The 24,066-nt window shown below is 36.3% G+C and overlaps 1 protein-coding gene across 6 annotated transcripts in view; it reads right to left on the bottom strand.

Moving 5' to 3' along the window:
• The window catches only part of Nsmce2 (NSE2 (MMS21) homolog, SMC5-SMC6 complex SUMO ligase), a 230,232-nt gene that overhangs the window by 196,153 nt on the left and 10,013 nt on the right, over positions 1-24,066 (bottom strand). The gene's annotated exons all lie outside the window — the stretch shown is intronic.

The raw sequence follows: 24,066 nt of genomic DNA, 5'->3' as shown, positions 1-24,066 counted from the left end.
ACCTTTACCAAACCCTTCAGCATCTCAAAGAAGACTCAAGCCCTCTTTTCAAACTTCATGCACTCACCCTAAGAAGCAAAATCATTCTCCAGCTTTAATACCCTTGTACAGCTTATTTTCAAATCTTTATCAAATACAAACTGCTTACTGTCACCTCCACTTGGCAACATGTCTAAAACTGAACTTATTTCCCTTCCAAAATGTGTTCCTGTCCCAAGTTCCATCTGTGGTAGGAATAATAATGGTCCCTGCAAAGATGTCCATGTCCTAATCCCCAACACTGTGCACATGCGATGTTACATGGAAAGTTGCATACAAAAGAAAGACTGCTTATCAGCTCACCTTGGTACAGAAGATGGCTCAGGATTACTCAGGGGACCTGACAGAATCACAAGGTCTTTATTAGTAAAAGAGAAAAGCAGGATTGTCAAAGTCATAGTGACAAATGATGAGAAACTTGACCAACCATTGCCAGCTTTGAAGACAGGCTATGAGTCAAGGAACCTGAGTAGCCTCCAGAAGTTAGAAAAAGCAAGAAAACTATGGTCTCTCCAGAAGGAAAGAGCCCTGATGACATCTTGATTTTAGCTCTTATAATCCCAAACAGGTGCCATCTTAATCTACAGCACATGGAACAGAAGAACCTCCTGGGTTAGTTCAGTTAACAGACAGAATCATGAGACATTTTAAAAAATTAAAAAAAAAACCAACTTGTAGCTTTACAACACAAATTTTGGGGTGGTTTGTTCTGTAGCAATACAACATGTAACAACATGAATGAATTTGGGTAACAGCATGAATTCAGATCCCACTTCTGGTTCCAATTTCATTACTACTACTTAGCAAATTATCCCAATAAGCTGCATCTCTTCATTTGAGAAAGAACATATATGCATAACGGTAGGAGGACTTGCCCAGGGCCATCATTGGAGCACACAGTAAATACTCAGTACCTCCAATAAATGTATGTCTTGATCCACATCCCCAGTCTTTTTTTTTTAAAGACAGGGTCTTGCTAAGTTGCTAAGGTTGGCCTCAAATTTGCAATCCTCCTGCCTCAACCTCCCAAATCACTGGGAGTACAGCATGTGTCCCATGTCTGGCTCCAGATTCAGATTTAAAATGTGATTTTTGTGAAAAAGAGAAGGTAATGTGTCACTTGTTAAATTGTGACAGATAATACACATTTCAGTAAACTTTTGCAAAAATTCACTGGGAAAATCTGTCCACAAGGTATTAACTGGAATCAATCAAAACCATTTATAAAACATAGAACAACAGTATATTAAAATCCCTATTCAAAAACAATCCCTATTCACACAGCAGTCACTCACCTTGTGCTGTGACAATATTAAAATGGAAGGAGCAGACCATGTGAAGGATTTTGTTTATATGTTGAGAGAGGTTTCCACTGGTGACATGGTCAAGAATAATGGATGAAAAGCAAAAATAGTATCATTGGAGTGAAGATGTAAATATATTAATATATGAATAAAAATAAATTATTAAAACATATAATCCAGTAACCAAAGAGGAAAGAAACTGCTTTACAGCTGAACTCCTGAAATACCTATTAGACTATGTGGTTTTCTTTCACATCCACTTGGATCTAAAGATTTCTGGCCATTACAGAGATTTAATACACAATTCTGGTGGAGTCAGTATCTGAACTACTATTTGTATTTTGTTTTCCAATCATTTAACTACCTGACAAAGGCACATAGAGCACTCTGGAAATTGTAAAATTAAAAACAAGTCATAGATAACATTATCCATTTCAGTATTATCCAGTTTCATTCAAAGACTCAAAAATGCTCAGAAGCTTGGCACTGAGAGAACAAAGATGAGGTACAGGGTAATTCTTTCAAACTCCACAAAATCCAGAACTACCTAAGAACTGTGGAAGGTTCCATTTCAAGAGAATACCAAGAGAAAGCTCTAAAAACTGCACCTTCTAAGTGTTATATAAGCCCTCTTTGTTAAATGGTTTAAACATCTATTTTAGTCTCTCCCACAGGAGTGCTAATCTTTTTTTGCTTGAAATTAAATCCCATACCAATTTTGTGAAACCTGAAAATATTACTACTTCTTAAATGTCATTTTTTCCTGTTAAGATAATGCCCCCCCCACACACACCAATACACGTCCCTCACTAACATGAAGTTTCAGCAACCTCAACACACATTTTCAATGCCATTTCCCATCCCAATAGTAAGACACACACTTTAAAGTTGTTTTTCCACTAATTTCATTTATAACCAAAACAAGAGTTTACAGGCTGATAGACCCAGGTTAGAAGTAAATTCTGCACAACAAAACATAACTGTTTCAAACCAGGAACAACCATGAAGGGGATATTGTCCAAATTTTACATATAAGAAAGAGGAAGCACAAAGAAGTAAAGTAACTGGTTCAAACTCGCACAAGCTAATGAACAGCAGAACTTGCATTCTCATGGCTGCCTGTACTTGTACAAAATCAATTCTAAACCAAAAGTTCCAAAGGATCCATTTCTCTCAATTGCAAAGGGTCTAAATAATTGTGAAAAAAAGCAAAACAAACTAGTAAAATATGAATGTGATATGCCACACATAATGAAAAGCATTTTATGCATGTTATTTAATTCTCACATCAATCTTAAATAAGGAAGAAATAAGGGGGATGTTGGGATGCACGTAGTTAAATGCTCACTAGATATTAGCTGCTATCTCACAATATTATCCCCATTTCACAAATAAGAAAAGAAAAAAGGTCACGTTATTCCAAGTAGCAGAGACGAGTTTGAACCTAATAACTGGAATCTAGAACTGGATTTAAAAACTCAAAGTTATTTTGGCCTGCCCAAAATTAACTAGGCTGTTCTCTTTGCCAAAAGGGAGAGAAAGAAGGAACCCAAAAGCAGTCATAGCTTTCCTATATCATGAGATGTGCAATAGCTTCTTGAGACAGGAAGTGCTACAGCTAAAACATGAGGTAGAGAGAGTCCTGGAAAGGGCCAAACTAAAGTTAACCTGCAACCTGAACCACCTGCAGTTCCTGAGTCAGCCAAGTTCTGGAAACAATTCCTTCTGGTTCTCACACCTTTCTGTTCATCTTGTGAGCAAAGACACCAACTGTCCTTTTGCTCCAGAATATCTTTTCAAGGATGTTTGCATATGAACAAACCTTACTGTCTCCTTGCAGAGAAGAGGGTAAAATAATGGAGATAATGACTTCCTCCAGGGTGAAAGGCAGGCAGGATTACAGCCCATTACAAAAATCTGGATGCCATAAGCCCAAGGCTCCTCAGCTATGACACAAACCCTCTGCAACATCTCCCTGGACCCTTCCATATCACCCGTTGAGGGTAGCAAGGCAAATCACAACATTTGGACCACATGACCTACAAGAAGCACTAAAGGCCTTTATCTCTAACCCAGAAGCCTCCTATCTTTTGCCAGCATCCACAAAAATGGCAGATTAACTTGTTAGCTTTCATTTAGAGTAAAATCTCAGCCCCTTCATAAACCTTGACAACAAGCTATTCACTCCTCATCTTTGGTTCCCTCAGAAATACCCTCTTCCATATATATATATATATATATATATATATATATATATATATATATATATATACACACACACACACACACACACAAAATAAAAAATAAAATAAAATAAAAATAAAGAAATATCCTCTTCCACTACCTTCTCCTACTTTTCAGGGAGTAACGGCTCCTCTTTAATATCATCATCTTCTGCATGAAATTTCTCCTACAGATCCTCAGCCAGAATTGACTGCTGACTCCCTGGTGTCCCCAGTGTTTCCTGCAAATAGGTTTACATCACAGCAACTTTACAGCTTCATTCCACCTGCTTATTTATGTGTTGTGCCAGTTATCAGTTAATTGCCTGTCAGCTCAAAATTCACCCTTCAATGCACATAATGGATGGGACTGCTTTAAGCATGATGTTAAGCTTTCTCAATAGAGGAGCTAAAAGGAAACTTCAGGAGAAAGGAGCTCTACAGCTAACATGAGATACTTAATAATGCAAGATGGGATGCCCTAAGATCAGAAATAAGGTAAGAATGCCTGCTCTTATCATTTCTAGTATACTCAACACTGTACTATGGATTCTAGCCTAGGCTATTAGGTTAAAAAATAAAAATACACAATGGACACTTGGATTGGAAAATACGAAATAAAACTATCCCTATTCACAGATGACATGATCTTGTATACAGAAAATCCTGAGGAATCCACTAAAAAAAAAAAAAAGGTTACATGATACAGGACTGATCCTACAGCATCTTTATACACTTGCAATGCATAATCTGAAAATGAAAATTTTAAAATTCCATTTATAATAGCATCAAAAAGAATAAAATGAATACATTTAACAAAAATAGTACAGAATGTATACTCTGAAAACTACAAAACACTGTTTAAAGGAATTAAAGAACATCTAAATATATGGGAAAAAATTTTACAGTCATGGATCAGAATATTTAATATTGTTAGAATGGTAATAATATTCTCCCAAACTGACTACTATTTCATGCAATCCCCTCAGAATCCCAGCTGACTTCTTTGTGCAAAATAAGCTGATCCTAAAATACATATAGAACCAAAAGGGACTAGAATACCCCAAAAAAAATCTTGAAAAAGAACAAATTTGAAGGACTAAGATTTTCCAATTTCAAAGCCTAATTACAAAGTAATTGCAACAAGGCAGTGGTGGTACAGGCATAAAGAAAGGTATTCAGAATTCCATTCACGGAAGAGAATGGAGAGTCTAAAACCAAACTCAATGTCAATGGCCAGCTGATTTCAACACTCAATTAAGGTCTTTCAGTGGGGAAAAAATAGTGAGACAACTGGATAGCCTTGTGAAAAAAAAGTAGAATTGGACACATCCCTCAAACCATATATAAAAATTTATTCAAAATTACTCTCGGGGCTGGGGTTGTGGCTCAGTGGTAGAGTGCGCGCCTCACACATGTGAGATCCTGGGTTCGATCCTCAGGACCACATAGAAATAAATTAAAAAAAAAAGATATTGTGCCCATGTATAACTAAAAAAATATTTTTAAAAAATTAATCTCAATGTAGTGTTTAAAACTATAAAACTCTCACAAAAAATTTGGGTTAATATGTATGATCTTCTATTTGAAAAGAGATTCTCAGATATGACATCAAAAACATAAATAACAACAAAAAAAGTACACCTCATTAAAAACATCTATGCTTCAACACTAATAAGATGGTAAAATCCAACATATACAATGGGGAAAAATATCTGTAAGTCATATATTTATAAAGGACACATGTAGAATATATAAAGAATTTGTACATCTGAATTTTAAAATGGGCAAAGAATCTGAATAGACATTTTTCAAAAGATATACTATTGGCCAGTAAGCACTTGACATCACTGTCACAATGGGCAAAAGGTGCAACTTATGCAATCCAGGGGGAGAAATAAAGAATATCCTCACGCTTCTGCCCTTTCCAATGTTTTATTCACTCAAATCACTGAATACAATTTCACTCTATAGGCTAATGCTAGACACTGCAATAGACATAATCAATTCACAGTAAACAATTCTAGATTAATTCTAAGCACTGCAAAAACACTTAATCATGACAGACATTCCCTCTGCGTGCTAAGTTCAAGTGTTCATCAAAAGTCTCAAGCCTTAGGCTTTAAGTCCAGCAGATTAAGATGCACATTCACTTAGACCCCTTAGGCTTTAAGTCCAGCAGATTAAGATGCACACTCACTTAGACCGTGGTGATCAGGTCCATACCAAGGCAGACTTCTCCTGGGGTGAAACAGACAGCTGGCTGAGGAGGTGGTTCTAGGAAGGGGGAAGGGCTCTCACCAGGGTCAAAATGTGGGTGTAGAGTTTGAGAAAGGTGAGAACAACACAGAGGTTTAGGCAGATGAGAAGAGTTGGGATGTCAGTCCAGGTCCTCATCAGGCTCTCAGGCATGTGTGCATCAGTGTCGGCAGGTTGAATATCTGTTCATTTGCTCCATTATTTATACTAAAATTTGGGGCTTTTGCCCCCCCCCCCCTTAATCCTTATCAGCTACCACCAGATTTCTCAGGGATATCATTTACCCTGCAGTTAAAACATCTGGTCTGGTGGTCCCCACCCTGATCTTTTTGCCTTTCTCTCTTACCAGGTGAGGACAGCCTGCCAGAGGCTTCACTCTGAGTTTATCAGGGTGGGGGAAGTGACTTGTTTGTGTCTGAGGGCCATACTGGAGGTCTCTGTTAGATGTGCCTGGTAAGACTGCAGGTTTCAAACTAGAGTTTTTAAAATGGAGTTGCTTAGGCTCAGGCCTAAGGCCATCCTAACAATCACTAATCTTATGGGAAATACAAATCAAAACCATAATGAGATTATAGCATGTACATGAATGTTAAAGCCAATAATAGCTAAACAATAATTTATTAATAACAACAGCCCAATGTCCATCATCTAGTAGATATACAAAATGTGCTATATCCATACAATAGAATATTAGTCAACCATAGCAAGAAATTGAAGGACTAATAGGTGCTGCAACATGAATGAACCTCAAAAACACTGAGCTGAGGGAAAGAAGTCCATCACAAAAGACCACATATTATGATTATTATGATCCATCTACATGAAATGTCCAGAAGAGGCAGCTATAACCATAAAAGCATATCAGTGGCCCCTTAGGGTTGGGGGAAATTGGAGAATAGAAAGGTGATAACTAAAAGGCATGGGATTTTTTTTTTTCCCCCTCAGTGATGGAACCCACGGCCTCCTGCATGCTAGGCAAACTCTCTACCATCAAGCCCCTGGAGTTTCTTTTTTTGAAGTGACAAAAATGATCTAAAATTGACTGTGGTGATACCTATGAATATTCTCAAAAACTTCTAAAATTGTACTATTTAGACAGGTGAATAATATATCAATTATACCTCAATAAAGTAATTTTAAAGTCACCAAATGGATAAAAGAAAAATCGGAGACAGTGATTACCTGGGAGAGATTAAAAAGAAAACTTGCTTAAAGAAAGAAAGACCTCATCAAGAAGAATATATAAGGTGATAAACACCAAATTAATTCTCTACTGAAATTTCATTATAGCAAAATTGCACCCCACAATGAGGGATTCTTTACTTAATGCACTAAACTTAATCAATACCTGTATAAACGAAGCAGGTGGTACTGCAAAGGACATATTAACACACAAAGGGCATACCCAAGTGTGTTTTGAGTGTGCACTCTCAAGCACATGCCCACACACAAGCACGTGTTCAGTCTGGCAACACAGAAGCTATTCTGGTTTTGACTACTATCTCAATCAAATTAAACTTCACGACTTCAGGAAAGTCACAACTCCTGTGAGTTTCAGCTTTCTAGTCTGTCAAATGCCTAACCATGTTTTCACAGGACTGATAGGAAAGAAAGTATCTATAATAAGATCTATACATTTGTGAAGGATATTTTCATATCTACATATTTCTAGTAAAAATATAATTATCAGATAAAATTAAGTTATTGTAGAACTAAGAAAATATAAAGGGCTTTTGGAAAAGAGGTAATCAAAATATATAAACTTCAATATAGAAGTATCTGATTTTATAAATTATATTCCATGCTTTTATGTAAAAATGAATCCTAATATTATATATAACTAAAAAGAATCAATAAAAAAAAAATCTGACTCTAAAGATTTTTCAGTAATTCATAACAGTGAAATATATATAATTCCAAAAACCATTTCTGCTATCTTCTCCATAATCCCTTCCCAGATATCACTTTCTATTTTGACTTTGTAAAATTTAGACCCATCCATAGCTTTACAGATATAAGAAGAGACATCATCATAGGATGGCTTTTACATGGACCAGGGACCAATCAGTAAAGTACAACCCACTAATTACGCCATTTGTATATATATTGCTGTTGGCTACTTTGGAACAAAGTGGCAGAGGAGAGTAGTCTAATAGAGACGGTATGGAATACAATGTCAAAACTTGGTTGGAAAACAGGGCATTATTAACTGGACTTTTCTAACCCCTTTGTAGAGTAGTAGAGTTTCAGACTTAAAGACAAAGCAATGCAAAGAAGTGCTCTATTGTTTTGATGGATGAATGCACAGTAAACATAGAGGAACCAAACAAGAGATCATTTGGATCAGAGGAGAATGTCTAGGAAAAAGATGACACTGAAACTTGACTTGAAAGAAGAACAGATGCCCTCCAAGTACTCAACAAGGAGAGGGCATTCCAGGGAGAGCAAGTCATGTAACAAGAGGTTTACAGAGCACATACTGGTGACACTCAGACCCAGCCTCCACCACTGCGGTATATACAGTGTCAGAAGGGGGGAACTGGTGACATCATGAACATTCTTATTAACTATGCTCAGTGGTTTAAAATGGGTGCAGAAATTAATAACTACCATTTGGGGGAAGTAAATGGCAATGCTTCAGTCATAGGTAGAGAAATGATCAAAGTTAGATGATCTATGAAGACAATTCATGGTAATCAAGATTTATAAATATGGACCTAGAAAAGGCCTTTTTAAAAGTTTAGTAGAGGGAGCTCATAACCCACTTGAATCAAATTGTGAAATATGATGTATCAAGAACTATGTAATGTTTTGAACAGCCAACAATAAAAAATTAAAAGAAAAAAAGTAAATGATGATGTTACATTATGATTTTTCTACCTCAGTAAAGGTGATTTCTTCAATTTGCTTGAAATCAGCAGTCTATGAAATAAAACATAATAAACATAATAAAAAGTTAAAAAAAAAAAAAAAGTTTAGTAGAGAAACCATGTAAGTCAATCATGAGAATTTGTAGACTCTCCAAAGTGCTTTAACGAGAAACTCTCCGCTGTGGGTGGAATGATGGCAGATCTCTGTAAAGCTCTGCCATCTCTCTAGTGTACAGCAGTGTGGGCCAATACTGAGTAGAGAAGAGGACTTATCTTAGAGCTCACTGCAAATGAAAAGGGCTAAGTTATAAAGGATGATGGGTTGAAAAAATAGTAAGTAACTAAAAATGTACATTTCTAATATACTGGAAATAGATTATTGTGTTTATAAAAGAAAAACCTCCTTTTGAGGGGGAGTATACTGTTTTTAATTGACCTGAAGGTTAATTATGTTACCTATCTACCTCCAGTATTGTTGTACAAGTTAGATGAATGAAAACACATAAAGCATTCAGAACATACCAGGCACACAAAAAGTACTGAGTGTTGGCTATTAATAGGCTGTCCACTAAGGAGAGTAGACAAAAGACATTTATGTGCTAGATACAGAATCAGGTTGTTAGGTCATAAAGTAAAAGGTCGTTCACTGGTTCCTGTCTGGGACAGTCTCATAACCTTCTCATGTGAACATGTCACTTATAACCATGTAGTTCTTATCTTTGCATGTAAACATATTTGTCTTATCTGCAAAGCAAATTATTAGCCTTTTGAGGGCACAGGTCAAATAAATAATTGGTTAACATAAAGTGCTAACAATCCCCAAAACTATGAAAACTAAACAAATCCATATAAATGTTTTGAATCAGTATTATACAGGAAAGGGGAAAAAATGCCCTTGTCCAAGGACCGACCACAAGTAGAGGAAAGCTAAATCTGTTTTCAAGTAAATGCCACCACTGCTGCCACCACCAGTTATGGAGAAAAGTAAGTGACTTTTAAAAATATTTTCCCCTCCTTGAGCCACAGGCACTGCCCATGACTTCTCACCCCATGAAACTCTTTCAGCCAACATTTCTTTCTCCTCACTTATTTAGCTACAACTTATTCCAAATCAGACTCTGCAACAGTTGTCATACATACAAAGGGGTTAAAAAAAAAGATGGCTACCAACTCATCTTTTGATAAATTAAAGAGACACTATGAAACTGATGAAAATGACTATGTATCATTTTTAAGTTAACCATTATTATGTCAGATAAGCACTCTAGTGAAGAGGGAGAGCAGATACAAAAGTGAACAGACCTTCCTTTCAACCTTAGTCTAGGCATATGCACTGGATTCTACAAGGTCTTCAAAAAGAAATTCATACAATTGATACCGCTGTTGACCGGTGACGAGTCCTTGCTTCCCCAATGTTGAAGAATAACACCAAAGAAGCACGCCGAGGCAAGGTCAGAGTAGAAATTAGAAGTTTATTAAAGGACAGCAGAAAAGACTTCTCCCGGAGGAAGAAGGGGACCCAAGAGGTGGAATCCGTGGAAGGGATGTTGTCTCCCCTTTTTATAGTTCTTTCAGTGATGGAATGTAGGTGGGAAGGACCGAGGGGTGGGACACAGGTGGGCCAAAGAAGTAATCTGGTCAGGAAGGACTTCTGAGTCAGCACCTTTTTGCTGGGGGCTGTTCATTAACATTTCTTTGAGGTGGACTTTGGCCTAGGGCCTTGTGGGACTTCATTAACATTCCATGAGTTGTCCTGTGTTTTCCGGAATCATTGCCAGCATGGCCTCCATTTTAGATTTCACTCGGTATTAGACCCGATTTACCTAACTACACTGACTACCTAACTTTAAATCTGGCTTCACAATGACTATGCCGCTTGCAACTTGGTCACATGCAAAAATGAAGCAAGAAGCACATCTGTTTGGAGCTGGCCCCAAATGCCTCCAGTTCATCTCCAAACTAGGTTCATAACTCCCACCCACAGAGAGAAAGCCAGTGCCTGAGGCAGCGCCCAGGGACAAGCAAATTAGCATTTCCAAGGTCAATTGCTGACAGGCTTAATTGTTTACAGCAACTAGAGTATGCTGGCTGCTGAAGCCCAGTTCTAACCTTGCCTGGCTTGCCCAATACCATAAGAAACTAATTTACCACATCAGTTACAAAATATGAAAGTGCTGTAAATGTGGATTCAAATTAACATATGACATTTCATACAGATGCAAATATTAACAGGATCCCCCAGAAGCACATCATTTTTCGTTTTAAGCTAGCTAAACCATTTTGGGAAAAACCTAAAATACCAACCACATTAGTGGTAGAGAAGCAACAAGTCCAAAAGAAATCAATAGATCATCTCATTTTACCAACTAGTTTGATTTGAATACTCACCAAATTGCTAAAAAGTTGCAAACTAATTGATTTGGCTTCCCCTACAATTTCTTGCCTTTCTCTGATAGTGTCAAAGAAAAATAAAATAACCTATGTGCCTGCTGTTGTGCAGTAGCCATTTGTCACATGAAGCTATTAAGCACAGGAAATGTGCCTGATCAAGGTTCAGCTGCACTGCAAGTTTTGATTTTTGTAATCCCGCCCCACAACAGACCATCAAAATAACTCATTAGTCACTTTTAATATTGATTACATGTTGAAATATTTTAGATATACTAAGTTTAAAAAAATACTAAAATTAATTTATTCTCTTCTTACCTTTTGTAATGAGGACAAGTAGAAAATTTTTAATTACATGGGTGGCTAACATTTTTATTGGACAGCACTGCTATACATAAATAATGCTTTCCTTTTATATGTATTACCAATAGATAATTTCACTTATAACACACAGAAAGAAGATGGAGAAAGAATAAGTCTAGATAGTAAAATAATTTTCAGAATATTTTTTAAATATTTATTTTTTACTTATATGTGGACACAGTATATTTATTTTATTTTATGTGGTGCTGAGGATCGAACCCAGTGCCTCATGCATGCTAGACGAGTGCTCTACCTCTGAGCCACAACCCTAGCCCCTAATTTTTAGAATAATTAAATTGGTTTCCACTATGTTAACTATGAACCCAACATTCTGCTTTACCACAAGACATAAAATTTTGTCTTCTCCAAAGGAACCTGATTTTTCAAAAATAACCTAAAGTCTGTGATACTTCTGCTTAGCATTAAGCTAGTCTCAATTATTGCCATATTGCTAGTCCATTTTTCAAATCTGACTGTGTAACTCCTATTTATTTTCTGTAGTAGTCATTTTCATACCCTGTTAGGTCACTGAAACCAAACCCAAGCCTCTACTCCAAAGATAAAAAAGCAGAACCAACAAAAAAGATTACCTCCAAGAGTCTAGAAAAACCCAGATGGTACTCAGATACCATGCATACTGTTTTGAAAACCAAAAAGTGACTCATTAAGTATTTCAAAAAGTGACATCCTAATGTGAATGGGAGAGCTCAGCAAACAGGAGAACCAGCAAGCAATTATTTCCACACTCCCATCATGTGGAGAAAGCATGCCAATGTTCAGACCGCTAGAGTCAGGGAAGGAAAATCTGGAGGTGTTGGAATGGATGAAAATGTATGGAGTAAGACTTCACAGTAAGGGGGGCGTGGGGGGGGGTGGAAAGCAGCAGCCAAAACTTTCTTCTCAGTAGTTCTTAAAAAAGAAACTGCTCCACCTTCTGGCTAAGGAAGCCAAGAGGAAAGGAAAGCACATTTCACACTTCTCAACATTCTTTTCTAAAATTATTTTTTTTAGTGCCAATGGACCTTTATTTTATTTATTTATGTATGATGCGGAGAGTCAAATCCAAGCACCTCACACATGCTAGGCAAGCATTCTGCCATTGAGCCACAACCCCAGCATCACACTTCTCAACATTCTAACACTGTCTTAAACACAGCTGGCCCACTGATACGACAAAAGGACAAGATATTTATATGAGCAATATGTATAAATCCTTTTAAAGTGATTTTAAATACAACAACAAAATTAAGATACATTAACTTGGAATAATAAATACTATTTGTACTTATAATTCATATGAAACGTATATTTCTATTTTGTAACAGGGCCTGTATCAATCCCTGGTAAATAAAACAGAATAATTTTGGATAACAAAGCCAGCAGAGATGAGAAGTAACAGTAATAATCCTGGATGAGACCACTTTGAAAGGTCATAATCTTAAAAGTCCTATAGTTCCTCTGATCTGACAGGATCCAAACATTTTGCTTTTTACAAATGTGCAATAATTCAGGCCTCACACTACTAAATTGCAATAATTTAGCGACTGTATCTTTTACATAATCCTAAACTCTGTGATGGTCATTAAGACCAATGAGTACCCATATGAAGTGTTCTGATGCCATCTAGTGGCATGTTTCCTGCCAAATGAGAGACAAGGAAAGGTTCTCAAGCATGGTTCCTGGATCAACCGCATCATCTGGGAATCTGCTAGAAATGCGAATTCTTGGGCTCAACCAGACCCACTGAGTTTGTTTGTGTGTGTGTGTGTGTGTGTGTATGTGTATGTGTGTTTCTAGAGATTGAACCTAGGGCCTGTGCATTCCAGGCAAGCACTCTACCATGTTAGGTCAGTGGTAGTGACTTAGAACAAGGCAAACATCAATCAGGCACCCACAGAAATGCCTATCAATCAGCAGGACCCCTGGCCAATCCTGGCGTTCAACCAACTCCCCTGTCCAACTCCAAGGGGACAAGGGACTCTAAAAACACCTTTTCCTGTCCCATGCCCTTCCCTTCCTGCTGTAAGCCCCATAAAAGTCCAGTCCTATCAAGCTTCTGTGCGGTTTCTCAGATCCTTCTCCCGTCCACTTCGGTCTGATCTCGGGTTTAATGGAGTTGGTCGGTCTGATCAAGTTCCACCCGGGAGTGAGTCTAAATAAAGCCTCGTTTGGTGGCCTTTTTAAATCTGCCTCCTTTGGTCGCTGCCCGCCTCATCTGATCTTACATACCAACTGAGCTATATCCCCAGCCCCCACACTGAGACTCTAGAAGTAGATAGGGTCCAGCAATCTACATTTTAATCAGCCCTCTAAGTGATTCTGAGGCACCCACAAGTTTAAGAACCACTGGCTTAGATGATTCTTAAATAAAAATTGAGTGTAAAAAAATAAGTACAAAAATATTGTTTTCAAAAAATAAGTTTAGAAATTAACAAAGTAATTTATATTTCTATATCAGGATCAAAATATTTTCATTTAAGGAACAGTCTTAAAGATATCTACTGCCACATTTATATTTGGATTAACACCTGATCAACATCAAATGAATCCCAACCTCTGAACACATCCAATGAGCACCTTAGGTGTTTGTCCTCAGAAGACCTACTCAAAAGGGGGACCAGATACCTTAATCAAAAATCAAAATATACACAAAACATACACAATAAACAAAAATGTTTAAATACAAAACGCCCCCATAGAACCAAGAAAGCATGTTAATTCATATCAGGATATGGCATATTACCTTATCTTAAAAGGGAGAGGTGCCTACTTAGGGACATGGGAAATGCCAAGGAGGTCAAATATTTTTAAAATTAAGGGTCATCTACCCTAATCACAACAGACATCAGGCAAGTCCACTATACACTTCTGTTCTGTACAACTATGTTACAAAGTCATTGAGTGAAGAGCAGATCTGATGAAGTCTTGCTACACTGTTTCTTTTCCATTTAGATATTTGAGGAGAACCTGATCACCTTAAATAGGTACTCAAAACAACCAGAGTTCAGTAAAGAACTCCCACAATGTATTCAGATGCTTGTATTGGTGTAAATTCAACTTGCTATTATGCCATTCCTTGGTGAGAATGAAAGAGTGAAACAGGTACTTTTTATAAGTACCTGTTTATTCACAATTAAAGAGATACATTCTTGAAATTTAGAAACTGCATCAGGAGATACATCCCCAGCACTCCAGGGACCCTTGGTCTAATTAAGCACCATTCCTTTCTCTGTGGCTCAAACTATGAACAGCACTTAGGAAAAGAAAAAAAAAAAATCAACTCCAAAAAGCTAGGCTTGCAAACCAAAGACTCAAATATGACAGGTAACACAGTAATTACCATGGATGACATAAGCATACAAATGAATTTCAAAGACTCACTCTATTCATTGGTACCTATTTTTGGCCTTTCAAAATATAAACATCCACAAGCCCACATACACAGAGAAACCAAGTAGTTAATTCTAACATTGCAGAAGCTACTCACAGTTTGGTGAGTTTCCAACAAAATTCATTCATTTTTTCTTTTTGAACCTTTGTCTACACACAAGTGAGTCAGTGAAAATAAGTCACAGAAAGATGTGTCAGGTAAAACATAAATGAGAATAATAACTTTTAAACACAAGAAAAAAATCTCATTGTTTTGTCATTACACAGAAGGATCTGTTATGTAGTGTACGGGCATATTTATATGGCTTTACCAGTTCAAATGCTCTGTCATTAGTTAGCTCTGTGATCTTGGTAAAAAAAATTAACTTTTTAAGTTTTCTCACTTGTAAAATGCAAGTAACAGTACAAACTTCATATAACTGCAATAAGAAGTAGAGAAAATGCTGGTGCAAACAAATGCCTGGGACATTGCTAACAGCTGTCAAGGATTACTGCCATCAGAAAGGAAAGATCCTGGAGCTGGAGTCAGAAGAACTGAGTCCAAATTCAAATCCCTGTCTGCAGTTTGGAGCGAAGATAAAAATGTTTACCCCTTTCAGTAAACAGCATGGGCCTATCATAGGCTATAACGACTCCCTTTTCTTCCCTTACTTCACCACTTCATAAATGGTTGAATGACCCTGAAGCTCCTCCAGTCTATAGGCTTTATAATCTTCAGAGCTTTTAGACAAACATCTCTTTAATAAACGCAAATCTGCTCCAGTGTGAGATATGTACAGTGATATGCTGTTAATTCCAACTCTCCCTTTGTCAGGGAGCTGACTGGTGATGTTTTTCCATTTCCACAAGTGAGGTCAGAACTCCTACCATGGCCTCTAGATCCCAAGGCCCAAGTACCTTAATTCTTTGACTTAAATGATTTGCTCAATAAGCAGTACAGAGAACCTCTGACAGTAGGGGGCTGTGGATGACTATACAAGGAGCCTACCTACCCTCAAGTACCTACAGTCCAGGTGAGCGCTTGCCCAGCATGTATGAATGTATGAGGCACTGGATTCAATTCTCAGCACCACATATAAATAAAAATAAAGGTCCATTAGCAACTAAAAATAATTTTAAAAACAAAAAGGGCTGGGGATGTGGCTCAGTTGTTAAATGCCCCATGGGTTCAATCCCCAGTACCTAAATATATATATATATATATTATATATATTATATATTATATATTATATATTATATATTATATATGTCTTGGGAGAAGTCTTAATTTCCAGCATGCAAAATAGTAAAAACCCAAGTATTATTTACCTAAAGTATTGTCCATGCTTTTCACTTTCCAAATTTCAAAAATTCCAAGCAGAAATTAAATTTTAATCAAATTTAATTGATATGTATTTATATGAGTACACATGTGTACATGAGAGTTCCTCAACATCAACACTATTTACACTGCAAGCTGATAGTTCTTTTTTTTAATATTTATTTTTTAGTTTTAGGTAGACACATATGTTTATTTTATTTTTTTTATATGGTGCTGAGAATTAACCAAGTGCCTCACGAATGCTAGGCAAGTGCACTACCACTTGAGCCATGTCCCCAGCCCAGCTGATAGTTCTTGATTGTGCTAGAGCTAAGCTAGGCATAGTATGCTTAGTAGCATCTCAACTCCTGCAGACCAGAAGAGGGCAGCAGCACACATATGCCACACCCCCAAGCTATGACATCCAAAATGTCTCAGTATTGCCAAAGGACCCCAGGAAGACAAATGGCCCCTGTATGTGTGTATGTGTGTGTGTGTAAACACTTCATTGTGTTGAGATCCCCCCCACACACACACATATAGCTATGCATTTATGGCTGTGAATAGGATACATACCTGGATGGAGCATATATATGATCTGTGGATATGGATGTGTTTATATGAATGAACAAGACAATCAATTAAAGGAAAAAATTTATAGTCATTTTTACTATAAATTTTAAGCATATTAATCTATTTCATGAATGCTTACTATTTATCAGGTACATATAGGCAATAGCAGGTGGCAGGGGCACCTGATAGGAAGTTCTGCTGTCAGACTGGGGATGTGGCTCAGTGATAGAGCACTTGCTTAGCATGCATGAGGCCCTGGGATCCATCCCCAGCACCATGGCAGAGGGTAGGGGGAATGATGGAAGGAGCCCTACTGCCATGGGGCTTACATTCAGGACGGAGACAAGCAATAAGCGAAATTCATAAGCCGATTTCACAGTATGTTAGAGAGTGAGGTAATAAAATTAGCAGGAATAAAAATAAAACAGGAAAGGAGGTTAGAACTTCTGAGAGGAGAGGGAAGAGGGGCAAGTTCTAATTCTTAATTTTTTTTTTTATTTTTTATTCTGGGGATTGAACTCAGGGGCACTTGACCCCTGAGCCACATCCCCAGCTCTATTTTGTATTTTATTTATAGACAGTGTCTCACTGAGTTGCTTAGCACTTCACTAAATTGCTGAGGCTGGTTTTGAGCCTCCTGCCTCCGCCTACAGAGCCAGTGGGATTCCAGGTGTGTGCTACTGCGCCCGGCCTAATTCTTAATTCTAAGGGCTTAAACATGACAGGCAAAACATTTGTGCCCAGATATTCAAATCATGTATTTATAGGTAATTTCTTGAGCATACAATCTGAAAACAAGTCCAAATCTCATCAGATTTAATCTTAATAACTGAGGGAATTTACTTATTTTGGTGTAGAACCATAGGGAGGAGAACCCTGTAAAATTCAAAGGGGAGCAGCCACACCGCTGTCAATAGCTCACACCTCTGCTCTCTGCCCAACCCAGTCTGTGAACCTCACTCATTCTGAAAAGCTCCATTCTCTGAGGAAAGAACCAGAGGGCAAAGCACCTGATTTCCTAACCACTAAGGTTCCTTTCCCCACTAAGGCAATATTAACAGATTATCAACATGAACATGGAGAAATGCTGAAGAGAAAGAAGGGGTGATGAGGAAAAATAATATGAATTTTATTCTCACAGATCTTTTTGCAGGCCTAAACTGATATTAAAAGGTTGGTTTACACTTTATTATGCTGAGGTCCCACCCCAACTCATGCAAAAATTTTCCTTGTGATTCTTTTTATTAACACACTTCAATTTCCTCCTCCAAAAATTTCTGTTCAGAAGCTCTTTTTACCCAATCAACTACAAAATCTACAAAGATGCTACAATAATGAAAAACAAACATTATCCTGGGAAACATGAAGATATTGGCAAGAAAGAACCGAGTTTTTTTAGAGCTAAACTTTTAATATTCTTTAGGAATTATCTCCACATATTGTTAATATATCAATATTCACTTTTTAATTCTTTTTTTAAGTGTATAAACTAAGTTGACCAGGCTGGCCTCAAACTCCTGTCTCAGCCTCCCAAGTTGCTGGGATTACAGGCATGCATAATCATGCCTGACTTAATTTATTTCCATTATTAACAGAAAAAAAAATATATATATATATATGCATACACACACACACACACACACTTATGGTGTACAACATGATGTTTTGAATTAGATTTACATTGTGGAATGGATAAATCAAGCTAATGAAAATACCTATTACCTCAAATACTTATAGTTATTTGTGATAACACTTAATACTTACTCTTTTAGCAATTTTCAAGTATATGATACATTATTAACTATAGACACCATGTACAACAGATCTCTTAAGCTTACTTCCACAGTCTAACTTAAGTTTTCTTTCCTTTGACCAATATTTCTACCATCCCCCATTCTCCTTATCCCAGCCCCTTGTTACCACTATTCTACTCTCTAATTTTGAGTTTTTGGTTTTTTGGCTTTTTAAGATTCCACACATAAGGGAGATCATGTGACATTTGTCCTGTGCCTGGCTTATTTCACTTAATGTGACATTCTCTAGGTTCATCCATGTTTTTACAAATAATAGGATTTCCTTTTTATAAAAGGTTAAACTATAGTCTACTGTGTGTGGGGGTGGTGGGGGTGTGTACCACATTTTCTTTAGCCATTCATCCATTGGTGGAAACTTAGATTGATTCCATATCTTGGCTATTGTGAATAATGCTATAATGAACATGAGAATGCAGATGTCCCTTTGATATATTGATTCCATTTCCTCTGGATATATACCCAGGAGTAGGACTGCTGGATCATATGGGAGTTCTGTTTTCAACTTTTTAAAGAATGTCCATACTACTTTCTGTAATGACTATATTAATTTATAGTTCCACTAACAGTACAGTTCAAGGGTTCCTTTCCCTGCACATCCTCGTATAGAAACTACCTTTATACTTTAGTCTCCAATTTCATCCATTTACCAACAAATGCCATAAAGTCATTCTTTTTCATAACTGAGTAATACTCCATTGTTTCATGCATGTTACATTTTCAATTTCAATTTCCTTCTTCCTCATTCATCTATTGAGGGGCACCTAGGTTGGCTCCATAGTTTATCTAGCAGAGAGAAACAGGTACACCAGTGACCCACAGCAAACACAGGGGCACTTCAGAGTCTGTAACCTCAATTTCTGCAATATTAGAATCAGCCAACTCACAACATTGCACCCTTTGAGAATATAAATAACCCTAATGCTAACTTTGATCATATAAATAACTCCTTAACTTGAACAATAATTGTTAACTTTATAGTCAACACTGTACTTCCAATCCATTTGAATTTTTTTCATCTAATGGTTTAATAATATTTTGCTTTTAAAATTGTATTCAGTTATAAAATTGATTTAAGAAACACAAAAATTGACTTCTTCTAGTTATTGTTACTTACATTGCCTTTGTGGCCACCACCACCATTAGAACCACCTACTTCTAATTACTGCTTCTATCCAATAGTGTAATTATGAAATAAAGCACAGGGCAAAGGCCAAAGGGATTTAACAAGAATCTAATAAAAGGAAACGGTTCTCTAGATGGAGAAATGTACTACAACATAGTGAAAATTCACATCGTGAATCTTCCTAAGAGAAAAGTCTTGAAAATATCAGATGGCTTGTGCTGGCATATCAAGTAAGTAATTAAGTAAGTAATTTTCAAGACTTTTTTAGTGTAAAAGTAAAATGAGTACTCCCTTTTCCTAAAATAAGGTGATGCATCCCAACTATTCTCTCAACTAAATGTTTAACCTCTGCAAATGTGAGAGGTTAGCCCTGCTTGAGGACACAGATGTCCAGGCCTGCCTCACATTTCACTCTGATGCTCCTTCCTATCAGCACTAACTCTCTAATAACTAACCATCATAAAATGAAAACTGTGCTTCTTGGCTGGGTGGGTACTAAAGTGAGAACAAAGGAAACAGATCTAAAAGGTGATGAATACAAATTTTCAATACATGAAAGAACAGTATATATATATATATATAAAAAAAAAATATATATATATATATATATATACATACACACACACACATAAATGTGCATATTTTTTCCCTCCTAATCAATTCGCTACATCACCAGGGCTGTGAATGGCTGCATGGGATGGCAGAGGGGACAGTGGGATGAGGTAAGGCTGGCTGGCAGGCACTAAGGTCACAGTTAGACAGGGGGAATGGTTTTGGTGCTCTACTACACAGGAGAATGATTATTATGTAATATTTAGTCATCTATAATATATAGATAATATATTTTTTTTCAAAAAAGGCTAGAAAGAAGAATTTTGAATGTTTATACTACAAAGAAATGACAAATGTCTAAAGAAATAGGTATGTTTACCATGACTAGAACATTATACAATGTATTCACATTTATGTACATATGGTACCCCAAAAGTATGTACAATTTTTAATGTTGTCAATTAAAAAAGACAATGGGACAATGTGTCATGTCAAATATTAATTTTTGCTATAAAAATTTGAGTTTTTATAGTTTGGTTTTTTATATAATTTGGCCATAAAAAACTCATTTAATTTAAAATTGGCTATGATATGCCTTCTTGGGAATTGTTATGTACACTTAGAAATTCTTGTGAAGAAGAAAAGCACACCAACAAATCATTTGGGAACATAAGGACATTTTCTTCAGTTTGTGAGTAAATTTTTTAAATGATAAATTATTCTTTATAATATTTAATAATATTAAACCAAGATTCTTTAACACACTGCTCTCCTAACAAGCTCTTGCTGAAACATCCCAGTGAGGAGTGCCCTAGGCTTGCTCTCTGCAGAGAATTTCTGTCATCTACCTCCTGCTTTTAAGCACTGAAACTTGGTTTCATAAGTCAATGGTTCTCAGAGTATGATCCCTGGGACCCTTTCAGGGAGTCCATAGGTCAAAACTATCTTCATAATAATTTTAAGGTATCATTTGCTTATTTTTCTTTGTTCCATTTTGTTTTGCCATATTGGACATTAATACCAATGGCACAAAAGCAGTTTTGTGAGAAAAACTGCTGGAGCCTCAGCATAAACCAAATTGTACTAGTATAAGTCACTGTATTCCCACCATGCACTCACTGGTAAAACAGATGCCAAATTCACTTAAGAATGTCCTTAATGTACTAGTACAACTTATTAAGTTTATTAAATCTCAACCATAAGCATAAAGAAAATATCCTTTAATATTCTGTGATAAAATAGGAAGTGTGTATAAAACATTTCTGCTGCATATCAAAGAAAGATGGCTATCTCAGGAGAAAAGCTTGAAAACTGACACTTGGGTATCTGGCAGACATTTTCTTGAAAATGAATAAAGTGAGCCTGTTAACTTCAGAGACAACTAACAATATTTGTTGCTAATGAGATTTTTAAAGAAAAAATTAAATTTTGAAGAATTTGTGTTCACACTTATAAATCTGAGAATTTATGACTTTTTGATGAGATCAGTGGTGACATTAATTATTTGTAGGCTTGTAACATCTTTTCAGTTTTCCCATTGTTCTTCATTTTATTATGTCCCATTAAAATGGTGAGCTCTGTGAAGGGAGAACTATTTAATAATAGTGTCCTTAAGACCTAGAACTCAATTATACAAAGAACAGTCATTGGATACATATTCACTGACTACCTTACTATTCTGACTGATGGTATTAAATAAAATGTGTATATGTGTATTTTTGTATGCCTCTGTTATGTATGCATATGTATACTGAGTTCACAAGTATTCTATGCTCCTGGTGACTCTACATCTCTCAAAGCTCTTTATCCCATTTTTCCCCATATAACTTTCTTACAATTTGCCTTAAATTAGCTTTTCTTGGTAAAAGAAAAATCATGTATTTGCTACAACACTGATCCAAATAATCAAAATAAATAATCCATTTTTTTTTTTTAAATTTTTTTACTCATACATGGACACAATATCTTTGTTTATTTTTATGTGGTGGTGGGGATCAAACCCAGGGCCCCACATGTGCAAGGCAAGCACTCTGCCATTAAGCCACAACCACAGCCCAAAAAGTAACCCATTTTTTAAATACATATTTAATAACTATGACTCTAAAGGAGGGGTTGGCAAACTACTGGCTGTTTTTGTAAATAAAGTTTTATTGGACTACAGCCATTTCCACTCATTTACATACTATGCATGGTGGCTCTGGCACTGCAACAGCAGAATTGCAGAAGTTTATGAGACTACATGGCTCACAACTCTTTGAAAATATTTGCTATGCAATTCTTTATAGAGTAACTGCAGATGCCTTCTTGAGAATACAAACTTTTTGGAAAAATTGTGCTCATTTTTATTTTTAAATTATACAAAGTAGAGCTGTAGCTATAGCTCAATGGTAGAGTGCCTGCCTCTCATGTGTGAGGCACTGGGTTCGATCCTCAGCACCACATAAAAATAAATAAATAAAGATATTGTGTCCGTCTACAACTAAAAAGAAAAATATTTTTAAAAATTATACAAAGTATATTGTGCTTTATATCAAAATATACTTCTTATTTGAAATCAAATAAAACAAATACAAAACTGTTGCTAAAATACCTACACATTTTCAATGTAAATTCTGAAAAGAAACTAATACAATTCCCAAGGAGTATGTGCCCTAGTTCTTCTTTCTTATGGCTTAAGATCTTATTATCACTTTTATCCAGGCCTACCTACCAAAGCCAAATATCCATTACCACCAAATCAGGCTAGGCAGAATTAAAACTTTTAACGGCCTCACATCAAACAAATGGTGACTTCTGCTGCTAGCCATGAGCATGGGACTAGTCCACTGCCATAAACAACTGCTTGCAGACAGTGGGACAACAGCAAAATGATACTGTAATTACTGAAAATGGGAAAACAACTGAGACCTGGAGAGTTTATTTGAATGAACAGTTCATAGTCCTGCTTTTAAAGCCAGTAAAAACCGTATTCATTTTTATTTTTAAAAAAATTCATAGTCTTTAACATACATACTCACAATGTCCTTGGGATGAGGCAGCTATAGACAGAATTAGCTGGCAAAAATGCTAAAACAGTATTATAAACAGACTTCATGTATTCAAGAATGCAAAAGAAAACATAAGCAAGACAGAAAGAGAAAGGGAAAAGAGTTTCCATTTAATTCTTTATTATGTCTTCAACAACTGAAAGAAATTAAAAATCTGAAATTAAAAATCTACTGATAGAATTAACAGATTAGACACTGCAGAAGAGGAATGAACCTGAAGATAGTAATAGAAACTAATCAAATTGAGGGACCAGGATGTAGTCCAGTGGTATAGTTTTTGCCTGGAATGCAAAAGGCCCTGGATTCAATCCCCAGCACCAGACCACAAAAAGAAAACAAACTATTCAAATTGAAACCACAGAGGAAAAGGATTGAAAAAAATAAACAAACTAAGCCCCGGTGATTTATAAGACAATATCAAATAGCCTAACATATACATTACTGGAATCCTAGAAATAATGGGAGAGACAGGGAAAATCCTTGAAGAAACAGTAGTAGAAAGGTTCCCAAAATTTGGTGTGAATGATTAAGTCCACAGATCCACAAAACTCAAAGAACATCAGACCAAGATAAACAAAGACAATCACACCAAGGCACATCACCAATTGCTCAAAACCAGTGAATGTCATTAAGAACAAAACAAAAAGATTATGTTGCTCCCCTCCATATATCATATAAAATAGACAACTCTAATCCAAACAAAGTAGGCAATGTATTTCTAGATTTTCTAATTGAAAAAAAAAAAAAATGAGGGTAAAGTTCATCAAAGTTGAACTTCTCTCATTTTGTAGAGAGCTTCCTTCGCTGGTATCCCTAGCATTA

Source organism: Marmota monax, unplaced genomic scaffold (assembly GCF_021218885.2).
Source record: "Marmota monax isolate L192 unplaced genomic scaffold, Marmota_monax_Labrador192_F-V1.1 WCK01_AAM20220418_F8-fsc00003, whole genome shotgun sequence".
NCBI classification, from domain to species: domain Eukaryota; kingdom Metazoa; phylum Chordata; class Mammalia; order Rodentia; family Sciuridae; genus Marmota; species Marmota monax.
The sequence above is the reverse complement of the archived record's forward strand: the minus strand, read 5'-3'. Positions and strand labels throughout refer to the sequence as shown.